We start from the raw sequence: 13,848 nt of genomic DNA, 5'->3' as shown, positions 1-13,848 counted from the left end.
TCACCAAATTTCTAAGGAAAAAGCCCGTATTCAACTGGTCCCAAGAGACAGAGGAAGCATTTCAAGATTTAAAAAAGGCCTTTACTACCGCTCCCATTCTAGATCACTCTAATGTGGAGGAACCATTCATCGTGGAAGCCGATGCCTCTGACGTTGCTGTTGGGGCCATCCTGTCTCAACATCATCGAGAAACTGGACAATTACACCCGATAGCATATGCATCAAGAAAATGGAATGAAGCAGAACAGAATTACACCATAGCAGAAAAAGAATTACCAGCAATTCATAATACTTTTAAAGAATGGAGATATTATCTATTGGGAGCGAAACACACCATAACTGTATATTCTGATCAGAGAAATTGACAATTTATGAATTCTGCCAGACTACTAACTCCTAGACAACTAAAATGGATGCTATTCTTTGCAGAATTTGATTTCATAGTGACTTTTAGACCAGGAGTTACATAATCGTAAGGCTGACGCATTATCTAGACAAGATTCTTCAATCACACATACTGAACAAAAACCCATGCCTATTATAACGCCTTCGAAAGTGTTGTGCTTAGTAGCTGCCGAGAAATTCTTTGATCTCATTCTTAATCATTTTCACATTACTAAGTGGCAAGAGTGGCTACAACAAGACACCAAGAGGTCTATTCAACAAGGCTTACCTCTACATGAATCTCGAGTATTCCTGCCTACTGAGGAGTTAAGAGAGAAAGCTTTTCATTGGTTACACAGTCATCCTCTGGCAGGTCACCCAGGTCCTCAAAAAACAATAGAACTCATGAAAAGGTATTTTTGGTGGCCTATATTCGTTCATGACCTTAAGCAAATGCTACAGTCATGTGAAGTATGTGCAAGATGCAAAAGCGAACATAGCAAGCCCAAAGGTCTCCTGATACCTCTACCTCTTACCAAACATTCATGGGAACATATCTCTATGGATTATATTACTGGTCTTCCTCAAATAAAACAATTTACAACCATTCTAGTGGTACTAGACAGCCTTACCAAGTATGCTCACTTCATTGTCTGCAAAGGACTCCCAACTTCCGACACCTTAGCGACTATCATCTTCAAAAATATAGTTTGTCTTCACGGACTCCCAAGAGTTATCTTCTCTGATAGAGAAACACAATTTTCTGCATGTTTTTGGCAACAATGGGGCAAAGCTTTACAAATTGATTCAACTTTGTCTACTAGTTATCATCCACAAACATATGGTCAAACAGAGAGACTAAACCAAACTCTGAAACAATATTTACAATGTTACACAACAAAGGGTGTCATTCTGACCTCGGCGGTAAAAGGCCCTTACCGCCGGTCAGAAGACCGCCATAACACCGCCGCGGACGCGGTTAACCGCCACGGTCATTCTGACCCACAACGGCCAAACCTCCAAAAATCCGTCCTCCACTGCAGCCCGCCACATCAGCGGGCAGCGAGAAACTGGAGATGACCAAACCTCCACCGTCACGCCAACAGAAATACGCCCATGCCATTACGACCCACGAATCCACACGGCGGTCATTCAAACGCGGTATTCCATTGGCGCTACACACCGCCGCGGTCAGAATAAACACACAGCACCAAAACACAGCCACATTGGACAATTTGAAATACACACACCTGATACACATACACACACCACTCCCACACAATCAACCAACTATAAAACACACACCCACATCACCCACAAACCCCTGCGACCATAATTACTGAGAGAAGGAGAGAGAGACACAGCAGACAATCCATAGCAAGACACACTGAGGCACACTACACCATCACACACACCACATAGTAGCACAAAGCACCACTCACCAACATACTTATCATCACATACACCACCCCACACCTCACCCACACCACCCCATGGCACCCCAAAGGCACCCACACTTTTCGGACCAAGAACTCCGGGTCATGGTGGAGGAAATCCTAAGAGTGGAACCCCAGCTCTTCGGCTCGCAGGTGCAGCACACCAGTATAGCTAGGAAGGCGGAGCTATGGCAGCGGATCGTGGACAGGGTCAACGCGGTGGGACAGCATCCCAGGAATAGGGAGGACATCCGCAAAAGATGGAACGACCTACGGGGGAAGGTCCGATCGATGGTCTCCAGGCACAACATTGCGGTCCAGAAGACTGGCGGCGGACCCCCACCCACCCCTCCCGAATTCACATCGTGGGAGCAAGAGGTCTTGAACATCCTGCATCCTCAGGGCCTCGCAGGTGTAGCCGGAGGAATGGACTCTGGTAAGTCCAATCTCAACTACTATATCCCCCCCACCCCACCAGCATGCCAACCCACACCCCCACCCTCACCCCCAACCCCCAAGCACATATCCTCCCTGACAATGTCTCACCAGCACAACCCACCCATCCCAGCACCAACTCCTGCATGCCAACACAAATCATGGGCACCCATCACCTAAGCATGACCACTGCACTAACCCCCCCCCCCACTAACTACCCTCACAACACCTCCCTCAAGGGAATGCCTGCACTGGGGGACAAGGGCACCCATAACACGCACGCTATTGCACACACAGAAACAATAACCAAACTCTCTTACCCCATGCAGGACCCGAACGACAACACACCAGCCAGGAGGGTCCAGAAGTGTCCATCCCACCACCGGAACAGGCCCACACTGAGGATAGCAGCTCTGTCGACAGTGAACCTGATGACCAGCCCGGACCATCGGGGACCTCTGGGCAGTCGGTTCCCCTCAGGCAGCCACAGGCCACACCAGACCCGACCCCCTCTGCCAACACCAGCACAGCTCCCACCCAGCGGGCCCATGCCTCTGTCTCTAGGACAGCTCAATCAGCGGTGTGTCTGCCACTACAGGGCACCCAGGCTAACCCAACACCCCAACAACAACAGGGACCTGGGGGCAGTCGTAGCGGGCACACCGTCCAGGGGACAGAGGCCGGGGGAAACCGGGCAGCTCGGAGGGCTGCTGTGCGACAGGGGGGGGAGGAGAGGCCCAGGAAACCCACTCTCCAAGAGGCCCTCACCACCCTCATGGGGGCATACCACCACTCCCAAGAAACGATGGTGACGGTACTGGCCAGGTTCACTGAGATCCAGGCACAGCAGGAGGAACGCTACATGGGGTTCAGGGAGGAGCTGAGAATCATCGGGACCGCAATGGGGACCATCGTCCTGGCCCTCCACAGGATAGAGGACGCGTTGCGGGACCATGGTGCACCACACAGGGCCCCTGTCACTAGCCCGGACCAGAAACAGCCTACCACCTCCGCCGGCGCTAATGGACAGGAGGTCCCAACACCTTGACAGCCCCCCAGAACCCCACCTCCTGCTGAAGAACAACCACCCCGTAAGAGGAGCCTGAGACCAAAAAAAAAGACAGAGTAGGATGTCAAGACCCCCGCCAGCAGGACATACCCCCTCAAGTCTTCCCACTGTCCCACATTGCCACCCTGTCCAACCATGAACTGCCTATGCTCCATCCTTCCACAGGCAAAAGGACAATGCACCTGTGAGACTGAGAACTGGACTCTGCCATGGATATTCCTCCACCCCCACCCATCACCCTTAGAATCACATGTACCGATATCTAGCACTGTAAATAAATCACATTTTGCACACAAATCTGTTTTGAGTCATGCTGTATTATTAACAAATGTATTACATATTACTGTTCAATTTCTGTTCTGTCAATTAGTCATGACAACATACCAATGTCAATACGCTGTATTTCATGGGCGAACCAAGCAGAAGTCAGGTACTGAGTCAGACAGCACTGAGAAGGGAAGGGAAAGGCAAAAATTAATGAAAAACATCTGTGGGGAACTACAGAAAGTACAGATGCAGGAGGCTATAAGCAATTGTGAAATGGCGTGGGTGATTCTTACCTGTGTGTTACTGGAAATACTGTTGTATCACTCTGTCCCTATTGTCTGTGTCGTCCTCAGAGTCTTCCTCCTCTTCACTCTCCACAGGCTCCACGGCTTCTACAACACCACCATCTGGACCATCCTCCTGCAGGAAAGGCACCTGGCGTCGCAAAGCCAGGTTGTGGAGCATACAGCACGCCACGATGATATGGCACACCTTCTTTGGTGAGTACATTAGGGATCCACCTGTCATATGCAGGCACCTAAACCTGGCCTTCAGGAGCCCAAAGGTTCGATCAATCACCCTCCTAGTACGCCCATGGGCCTCATTGTACCGTTCCTCTGCCCTGGTCCTGGGATTCCTCACTGGGGTCAATAGCCACGGCAGGTTGGGGTAACCAGAGTCACCTATTAGCCACACACGCTGTCTCTGTAGCTGTTCCATCACATAGGGAATGCTGCAATTTCGCATAACATACGCGTCATGCACTGACCCTGGGATCTTGGCATTTACATGGGAGATGTACTGGTCAGCCAAACAGACCACCTGGATATTCATTGAATGGTAATTCTTCCTGTTCCTGTACACCTGTTCATCGTCATTTGGGGGGACTAAAGCCACATGGGTCCCATCAATTGCACCAATGATGTTGGGGATGTGTCCAAGGGCATAGAAATCAGCTTTCACTGTAGGCAAATCACCCTCCTTTGGGAAAATTATGTAGCTCCGCATGAGTTTCATCAGGGCAGACAACACTCTGGATAAGATCTTGGAAAACATGGGCTGAGACATCCCAGATGACATGGCCACTGTTGTCTGGAATGAGCCAGTTGCAAAGAAATGGAGGACAGACAGAACCTGCACTAGAGGGGGAATTCCTGTGGGTTGGCGGATGGGGGACATCAGGGCTGGCTCCAGCTGGGCACACAGTTCATGGATGGAGGCTCGGTCAAGTCGGTATCGTAGTATTATGTTGCGTTCTTCCATTGTGGACAGGTCCACCAGCGGCCGGTACACGCGAGGATTCCTCCTTCTCATCGCTAGTCCCAGCGGACGGTGCCTAGGAAGGAGAATATGGAGTACAGAGTCAATCCACTCACAGGTACGTACAACACAGCTTGCACAGTACAGGTAAAAGTATGGTTTGATATGTTTGTATGTGTGCCATTGCAAGGCCTAGGCCTGTGTGACGCATTAGAAATTAAGCCATGTGGGCCCTTGAAATGGCCGATGCCTGACCTGTGAAGTGGGACAATGGGATGTGAGGTCACTGCGCTGGCGGGGCACACCGTGGCGGTAGGCGGTCGAAGACCGCTGTGCGAAGACGCATTGGTTAACATTGAAGCCTATGGGTTTCAGGAGCCAATGACAATGTGCGCCGGCGGTCGCGGGACGCACCGCCGCGGTACGCACCGCCGCGGGCGTGACCGCCATTTTCTATCTGCTCAATCATTCGAGACCTGATCATCCACAGGAGAGGACCTATACTGCAAGTGCTGCTGTGAACTCGGTCTGGAAGTGACAATGGCTGCTGCTACTGGTGAAAGGGCCCCCGCCTTCAGTTCAGAAGAGTTGGAGAAGCTCGTGGACGGGGTCCTCCCCCAGTATGCGCTACTCTACGGTCCTCCAGACCAACAGGTGAGTACACTCAGTGCACATTGAATGGGTTATGCCTGTGTGGAGGGGGGGGGATGTAAGTTGGTGGGGTGTGGAGGGAATGAGGAGTGCAATGCACGACAGATGAGAGAATGGGAACCATGACAAGGTTGGGGAGGGGGGGGCATGTACTCCAAACATGCAGATATGTGACGGTTTCTCTTTCCCACCCTGTACATGTCAAACAGGTGAGCGCCCACCAGAAAATCGATATTTGGCGTGCCATCGCCAAGGAAGACCGGAACTTGGGGGTCTACAACAGACGGGGCACCCACTGCCGCAAGAGGTGGGAGGACATCCGCCGCGGAACGAGGAAGACCGCAGAAACACTGCTGGGGATGGCCTCCCGACCTAGGAGGGGTGCCAGTCGCACCATGACCCCCCTGATGTCCCGGATCCTGGCGGTGGCCTACCCTAATTTGGATGGGCGCTTGAGGACAGCACAGCAGACACAAGGGGGTGAGTATCCGCACATTCTCCTATCTGTATGCGCATTGGAGGCGTCTGGGTGGGGGAGGAGGGCTGTGGGTGACATTAGGCCAGGGCGCTCTCTGTAGTGTAGTCCGCTCCCTTAGGCATGGCCATGTGCCCCCGCCCCACACCTCTGTAGGGTGCCAAGTGCAGCTACCCATGCTCCAGCATCACACATGTGCGCGTGTGTTGTCCCTAGACCTGTTTGCCTAGTCAGAAGTACTGAGTAGTGTACCCCAAGTTCGCGACTTAGTGCACGAGGCACCTGTGTCTGTCCTCTCCGCAAAGGGTATTGCTAAGGCATGCACTCAACTTTGTTTAATTACTCCCCCCACCCTAAATCTTTGTCTTCTTGTGTTTTAGCATCATCCGGCGGAGGAGATTTGGCGTCGGAGCAGGAGGGAGCTGCAGGTCACCAGGCCCCGGTGGGCACTGACACAGACACCGAGGGCACCAGTGATCCGGAGGGCGAGGGGAGCACCACAACGGGGGCCGGTGGAGACACCAGCGACACGGACACGTCCTCGTTTGGGAGCTCCCTAGCGGTGGCAGCACCATCTGTGCCCCCCGCAACAACAGGTACAGCCGCCACCCAGCGCACCAGCACCGCCCTCCCAGCAGCCCCTCAGTCTTCGCTCCGTGGCCTCTCGGCCAGGAAGGCGCGCGTCTCCTTCGCCCCAGGCACCTCAGCCCCTGCCTCTGTTACCCCTGCTGCCCTCAGTGCGGAGCTCATTGACCTGGTGAGGACGGTCATTGTTGGGCAGACTACCCTTCTGAATGCCATCCAGGGGGTGGAAAGGGAGGTGCATCGGAGCAATGCCTACCTGGAGGGCATTCATTCGGGTCAGGCTGCCCATCAACAAGCGTTCACTGCTCTGGCCTCAGCACTGACGGCAGCCATTGTCCCTGTCTCCAGTCTCCCTCTTCTATCTGCCTCCACCCTTTCTCTGTCTCCTGTACCTCAACCTATCCCATCCACACCATCAGACCAGCCTGCACACACCTCAACACCCAAGGCCAGCTCATCCAAACATAAGCACCACAGAAAACACAAGCATTCACCCAAGCAACACACAGATGCAGACATATCAACAGTCACTACCACCTCTGTGTCCCCGTCCTCCTCGTCTCCCTCCTCCCTCCCTGTGACATCTACACTCACACCTGCATGCACCCCAACATCAGCCAGTTCTTCCACCACCAGCAAACCCTCCACTACAGTCCGCACACCTGCAGTCACCACCCCCACTGGCATTTACACGTCCCCTGTGTCCTCTCCCACTGTGTCTGTCACCCCCTCTTCCAAGACACATAAACGCAGGCAGACACCCAAACAACAGCCAACCACCTCACCACAGCCTACGTCCCAGTCACCTGCACCCAAGGACAGCACACCTGGCTCTCATACAACCACATCCTCTTCCTCCACTTCTCTCACCACTACTCCTACCCCTTACCTTGGTCCCAAGAAAAATTACCTCTCCAGTTTTGACCTCTTTCCCTCCCCCGACCCACCCCCTCCAACTGGGAAAAGTCCCAAGGGCACCTCAGCCACCACCAGCCCAACTTCTACAGTGCAAGTGGTGCATGGCATGTGGAGTCCACCCTTTGGCGGCAGTAACACTTCGGTGAGCAGCAAGGGGACAGCCAGCCCCCCCCCCAGGCAAGAGGACCCGGAAATTGAAGGGCCGCCGTGAGCGGACAGAGACGGCTGCCCCCAAGGAGGTGACTCCGGCCACTTCACCGGCCACAGCAGCCAGGGGAGGCAAGGGCCCGAGAGCCCCATCTAAGGAGCAGAAGGACAGCAGGGCGGAGAGGACAACCACCAGGAGCGCGGAGCAGGAGGGCCCCACAAGCCCCATCCCGGCTGCAAGGGACGACACCAAAGGGCCCAGGACTCACTCCCTGAAGGGGCCTGACACAGCACGGTCGGAGGGCGAGTGAGCAGGGTGTCCAGGCTAGGTATGACTCCCTTGACATACTGCAAGAGCACCGCTGAACAGGGCCCCGCCGTGAAGACAGGTACCGCTGAACAGTGCCCCGCCGTGAAGACAGGTACCGCTGAACAGGGCCCCGCCGTGCAGAAGAGCACCGCTGAACAGGGCCCCGCCGTGAAGACAGGTACCGCTGAACAGGGCCCCGCCGTGAAGACAGGTACCGCTGAACAGGGCCCCGCCGTGAAGACAGGTACCGCTGAACAGGGCCCCGCCGTGCAGAAGAGCACCGCTGAACAGGGCCCCGCCGTGAAGACAGATACCGCTGAACAGGGCCCCGCCGTGAAGACAGGTACCGCTGAACAGGGCCCGCCGTGAAGACAGGTACCGCTGAACAGGGCCCCGCCGTGCAGAAGAGCACCGCTGAACAGGGCCCCGCCGTGAAGACAGGTACCGCTGAACAGGGCCCGCCGTGAAGACAGGTACCGCTGAACAGGGCCCCGCCGTGCAGAAGAGCACCGCTGAACAGGGCCCCGCCGTGAAGACAGGTACCGCTGAACAGGACCCCGCCGTGCAGAAGAGCACCGCTGAACAGGGCCCCGCCGTGAAGACAGGTACCGCTGAACAGGGCCCCGCCGTGAAGACAGGTACCGCTGAACAGGGCCCCGCCGTGAAGACAGGTATCGCTGAACAGGGCCCCGCCGTGCAGAAGAGCACCGCTGAACAGGGCCCCGCCGTGAAGACAGGTACCGCTGAACAGGGCCCCGCCGTGAAGACAGGTACCGCTGAACAGGGCCCCGCCGTGCAGAAGAGCACCGCTGAACAGGGCCCCGCCGTGAAGACAGGTACCGCTGAACAGGGCCCCGCCGTGAAGACAGGTACTGCTGAACAGGGCCCCGCCGTGCAGAAGAGCACCGCTGAACAGGGCCCCGCCGTGAAGACAGGTACCGCTGAACAGGGCCCCGCCGTGCAGAAGAGCATCGCTGAACAGGGCCCCGCCGTGAAGACAGGTACCGCTGAACAGGGCCCCGCCGTCTCAAGCACCGCTCCGCTGGGCCCTTCCTGTCAAGCACCGCTCCGCTGGGCCCTTCCTCTCAAGCACCGCTCCACTGGGCCCTTCCTCTCAAGCACCGCTCCGCTGGACATCGCCATGTCATGCACCGCTGCGCTGGGTCCCGCCGTCTCAGGCACTGTTTATGGTTCACTGTGCCCTCCATGTCTCCTCCTTGACCAGTGGACTCTGTAATCCACCTGAGAGACTGTGGCTTTGCACTCCCCAGGATGGTCCAGTGGGCAATCCACCCACTGTAGAGACATTGAGAGACTGTGGCTTTGCACTCCCCAGGATGGTACAGTGGGCAACCCACCCACTGTAGAGACATTGAGAGACTGTGGCTTTGCACTCCCCAGGATGGTCCAGTGGGCAACCCACCCACTGCAGAGACTTGAGAGACTGTGGCTTTGCACTCCCCAGGATGGTCCAGTGGGCAACCCACCCACTGTAGAGACATTGAGAGACTGTGGCTTTGCACTCCCCAGGATGGTCCAGTGGGCAACCCACCCACTGCAGAGACTTGAGAGACTGTGGCTTTGCACTCCCCAGGATGGTCCAGTGGGCAACCCACCCACTGTAGAGACATTGAGAGACTGTGGCTTTGCACTCCCCAGGATGGTCCAGTGGGCAACCCACCCACTGCAGAGACTTGAGAGACTGTGGCTTTGCACTCCCCAGGATGGTACAGTGGGCATGGTGGCTCCTCGTGGATCTGGCGTCGTGGACTCATGTGGCTGTGGTGGCCCCCCCTTCCCTTCCCCCTGAGGTGCCTGTAGTTTTGACATCAGATGCCCCTGCAGTGTTCTCTCCAAAGGACTCAGGTCTCGTGTGTGGGCTTTGCCCTTGTTTCGCAGAACCTTGGCCCACGGACATGTTAGATTCGTAGGATGTGCAGGACTTGTTACTTCAGTGATACACTGATGTGTATATCTTTTTGGTTTTTGTAAATAATTTTCACGGTTGCTCAATTATTTCCAGGTGCTTTTTTTGTACATGAAAATTTATTCCAAATTTGGTTGTGTCATTGTATTTTTAAAGGGTCTTTGTGTGGTGTCACTGTGACTTCCTGCTCTGCATTGGTGTGTACATATTGGGGGGGTGGGGGGGTCGCATATGTGTATGCCCGTAACCTTTCTTCCTCCCCCCTCCCGTGTGTCGTAGGTGCAGTACTCACCGTTGACGTCTGCGCCGGAGTTCGTACTCGTGGTAGATGAGCAGGTAGACGAGAGCAGGTATGATGTTCAATTCGGGTTCCATGCTGTCCGGATTCCGCGTGGAGTGTCTCGAGGTGAGCGTTTTCCATTGGAAATGTCTGTTTCCGCCGTGTTTTTATCGGCGGGGCTCCCGCCCCGGAAAAGGTGGCGGATTGGTGGGTCGTGATAGGGTGGGCGGTACATTGTCTGCCGCCTGGCTGTTGGCGGTGACCGCCGCGCTCTTTGTTTGTTCCGCCGTGGCGGTCGGAGTGTTAATGCGGCGGGCTGTGTTGGCGGTTCCCGCCAGGGTCAGAATTGCATTTTTTTGACCGCCAGCCTGTTGGCGGGTTGGCCGCCGCTTTATCACCGACCGCCAGGGTCAGAATGACCCCCAAAGTCTCCTAAAACCTGGCTGGATATTTTGTGGCTTGCAGAACTGGCCTATAACAACTCTCACCACTCTTCAATAAACTCAACTCCTTTCTATGGTTTACATGGGCGTCATCCGCACATTTTGCAAGTTACGTTACCTGCCTCTACTCAAACCACTCCAGCAGTCATGGACATGCTAACACACATGAAAAAGGTACATTCACAATTGCAAACAAATCTTCATCAAACAAAGAAAAAATATAAAATGCAATATGACCAAAAACATCAGCCTGGTCCTCAATATACAAATAAAGATAGAGTTTGTTTATCCACGAAAAACTTTGTATTAAAAAATAAAAATATGTTTCATCCAAAGTTCATAGGGCCCTATGAAGTACTGAGACAAGTAAACCCAGTAACATATAAGCTAAAATTACCATTGTCTTTGAAAATTCATCTGGTGTTTCACACTTCGCTTCTTAAACCTGCTTCGCCCTCAAGCGTCACACAACCTGCTCCTTTATTAGTCCAAGGTCATTGGGAGTATGAGGTGCTATCTATTTTAGACTCTAAATATAGGGGGTCTTCCCTTTGGTACTTGGTGTCCTGGAAAGGATACGGACCGGAAAATGACTCTTGGGAACCTGCAAGACATGTTCATGCACCACGTTTGGTGCAACGATTTCACCTCCTCCATCCTGGTAAACCGGGCCCTCGACCACGCTTGGGAGAGGGGTGTAATGTCAGGAATAGGACCATGCGTGGTCCAGGTCCCGCCTGAAACTCCGCTGCGCTGCTCTGCAGCGCTTTCTGCACACCACTTGTCATCCCCTCTTGCTCCAAAGGTGGCCATCAGCGTCGTCTGCCCTGTGGCAAAGCTCATATAGCTGCAGGTTCAGGACATTGGTGGACAAGATGCACTTATCAGTGCTATTCCAGGAAGGGCCCATAATGCCCATGTTTTTAGAGGCAGCAGCCATCTTGGGGTGTGGCAGGCCTATAAAGCCCAGCCACACCCAAGCACGTTGCTCACTATTTTGAAGACTCCGATGCAGTCAGACCTCATGGGGGATTCTCTGAAGGAGAGCACAGTTCCTGCATGGCAGAGTGGCATCCGATCGAAGTATCCTTGTTTCCATGGTGAATTAAAAAACGATTAGGTCGTACTCGTAGCAGTAAGGCCTTGATGACTTCAATTTTGAAGGAAGCCATTATTTCCAGAAGTAAAGCGCCCCTTAGCACAACGAGCAAAGCATTTCCAGTGTTCAGGTTACCGAGGCCTAGGCGCAATGATCAAAGGCGTTACAGTCCACAGACTTAAAGCGCTGTAGGCACGGCAATTCAAGCGCTTCAGTCCACATGTGTAGTGCTCTTGGCACGATAATTCAGGCGCTTCAGTCCACAGATGTAAAGCGCTCTTGGCACGATAATTCAGGCGCTTCAGTCCACAGATGCAAAGTGCTCTTGGCACGGCAGTTCAGGCGCTTCAGTCCTCAGGTGTAAAGCGCTCTCGGCACGACAATTCAGGCGCTTCGGCCCACAGATGTAAAGTGCTCTTGGCACAGCAATTCAAGCGCTTCAGTCCATAGGAGTAAAAGGTTCTTGTTACAACAATCAAAGTGATTCAGGCCACATAAGTAAAGCGCTTCAAGTTCAATGAGTAAAAAAGTTTTGGCCTTTATAGTTGTGAATGTGAAAGTATTTCTGGAAATAAGCAAATCATAGTATTCATTGTTTTTGGAAAGCATAATACGTGAAAAGCATATTTAATTCTTTGAGATTTTCTAGGTCATGATCAAAGGTTTATGTTATAAATGCATAGATGTTACAGGATTGATATTCTGAGTATAATCATAGTCCAAAGCTCTTGCCATCTCCTGGTTCTGAGGTCTTAGTTTATTCTTGTTCCATGATGATCATAGTCTAAAGCTCTTGCCATCTCTTGGTTCTGAGGTCGTAGTTTATTCTTGTTCTATGATTCAAAAGGGGTCTCCATCAGATATCGGAGATGCAGTTGAGTCAAGAGTCTATTGATGAGTTATAGTTCTATGAATGGGTAAATGCATATTTGTTCTAACCTTTTCTTTTCAGATCTCTCTCCCTGCTGTTCCCTACCTAATTCCCTTCCCCCCGACTGGCTTCATCATAACTCTGTGCTGTAATAGCTTTCTGAGTTGGTGATGCTGGAAGGTGGGCCTTTTTGTTCAGCAACGTGCAGATCCCGAGGAAAGGACATTGTGACAGGAGGCCTTGCTGGGTGGTTTGTGCTCCTTGCCCTTGCTGCATGCTGTCCCCCTCTTCACCTTGGCATGTGGCAGAATGATTTTGTCCTTTGCAGGGGTTGGTGGCACACTGGCTGGGCTGACAGGTGCCCCCTTTGAGCCTCTGTGAGTTGAAGGTACCACAGCAGATGTCGACTTGGTAGCTGAGGTGCTGGCCTGGGTTCTGAACACCCTGGCCCGAGGGGAAGGACGGGGGGCAGGGGTAGGGAAGAGGCCAATGTTTGCCAGGAAAAGCTTCTTAGACACACTGGGGTGGGAAGAAGGAGAGGGAGAGGGTTTGGGAGTGGAGTAAGAGGGAGTGGTTGTAGGGGTGTCTGTCTGCTCTGTTTGGGTGCAGGTGCATGGGCTGGATGCTGTTGTGAGGTGGATGGCTGTTGGGTGGGTGGGTGCTTGCGTTTGTGTACTTTGGGAGGAGGGGTTACAGACACACTGGGAGAGGACACAGTGGACGTGTGCATGGATGTGGGGTGGTGACTGCCCGTGAGGGGTGTGTTGTGATGGGCATGCTGGTGATGGAGGTAGTGGATGATGATGTAGTGCATGCAGGTGTGAGTGGAGACGCTACTGGGAGGGAGGTGGACGACAAGGAGGAGGGGGACACAGTGGAGGCAGTGTATGTTGGTGTGTCTGCATGGGGATGGCGCTTGTGTGAGTGCTGTGTGATGAAGTGTGGTGCTTGTGTTTTCGTGAGCCACTTTTGTGTGTTGACTTGGGTGAATGCTGGTCTGAAGGTGTGCTTGGGATAGGCTGGTGTTGAGGGGATTGGGTCTGGGTAGAGGAAGTTGGAATGGGGAGGCTAGAGACAGGTACAAGGGCTGCCATCAGGGAGTTGCCCAGAGCCTGAAATGCTCTCTGTTGGGCCACCACGCCAGAGTCAATGCCCTCCAGGTAGACATTTGCTTGTTGCAAATGCCTCTCGACACCCTGGATGGCATTCAGTATGGTTGACTGCCCAACAGTGAGGGATCTCAGGAGGTCAATAGCCTCCTCACTGAGGGCAGAAGGGCTGACGGGGGCAT

This window comes from Pleurodeles waltl, chromosome 3_1 (assembly GCF_031143425.1).
Source record: "Pleurodeles waltl isolate 20211129_DDA chromosome 3_1, aPleWal1.hap1.20221129, whole genome shotgun sequence".
In the NCBI taxonomy this organism is placed as follows: Eukaryota; Metazoa; Chordata; class Amphibia; order Caudata; family Salamandridae; genus Pleurodeles; species Pleurodeles waltl.
Note: the sequence above shows the minus strand (reverse complement) of the source record.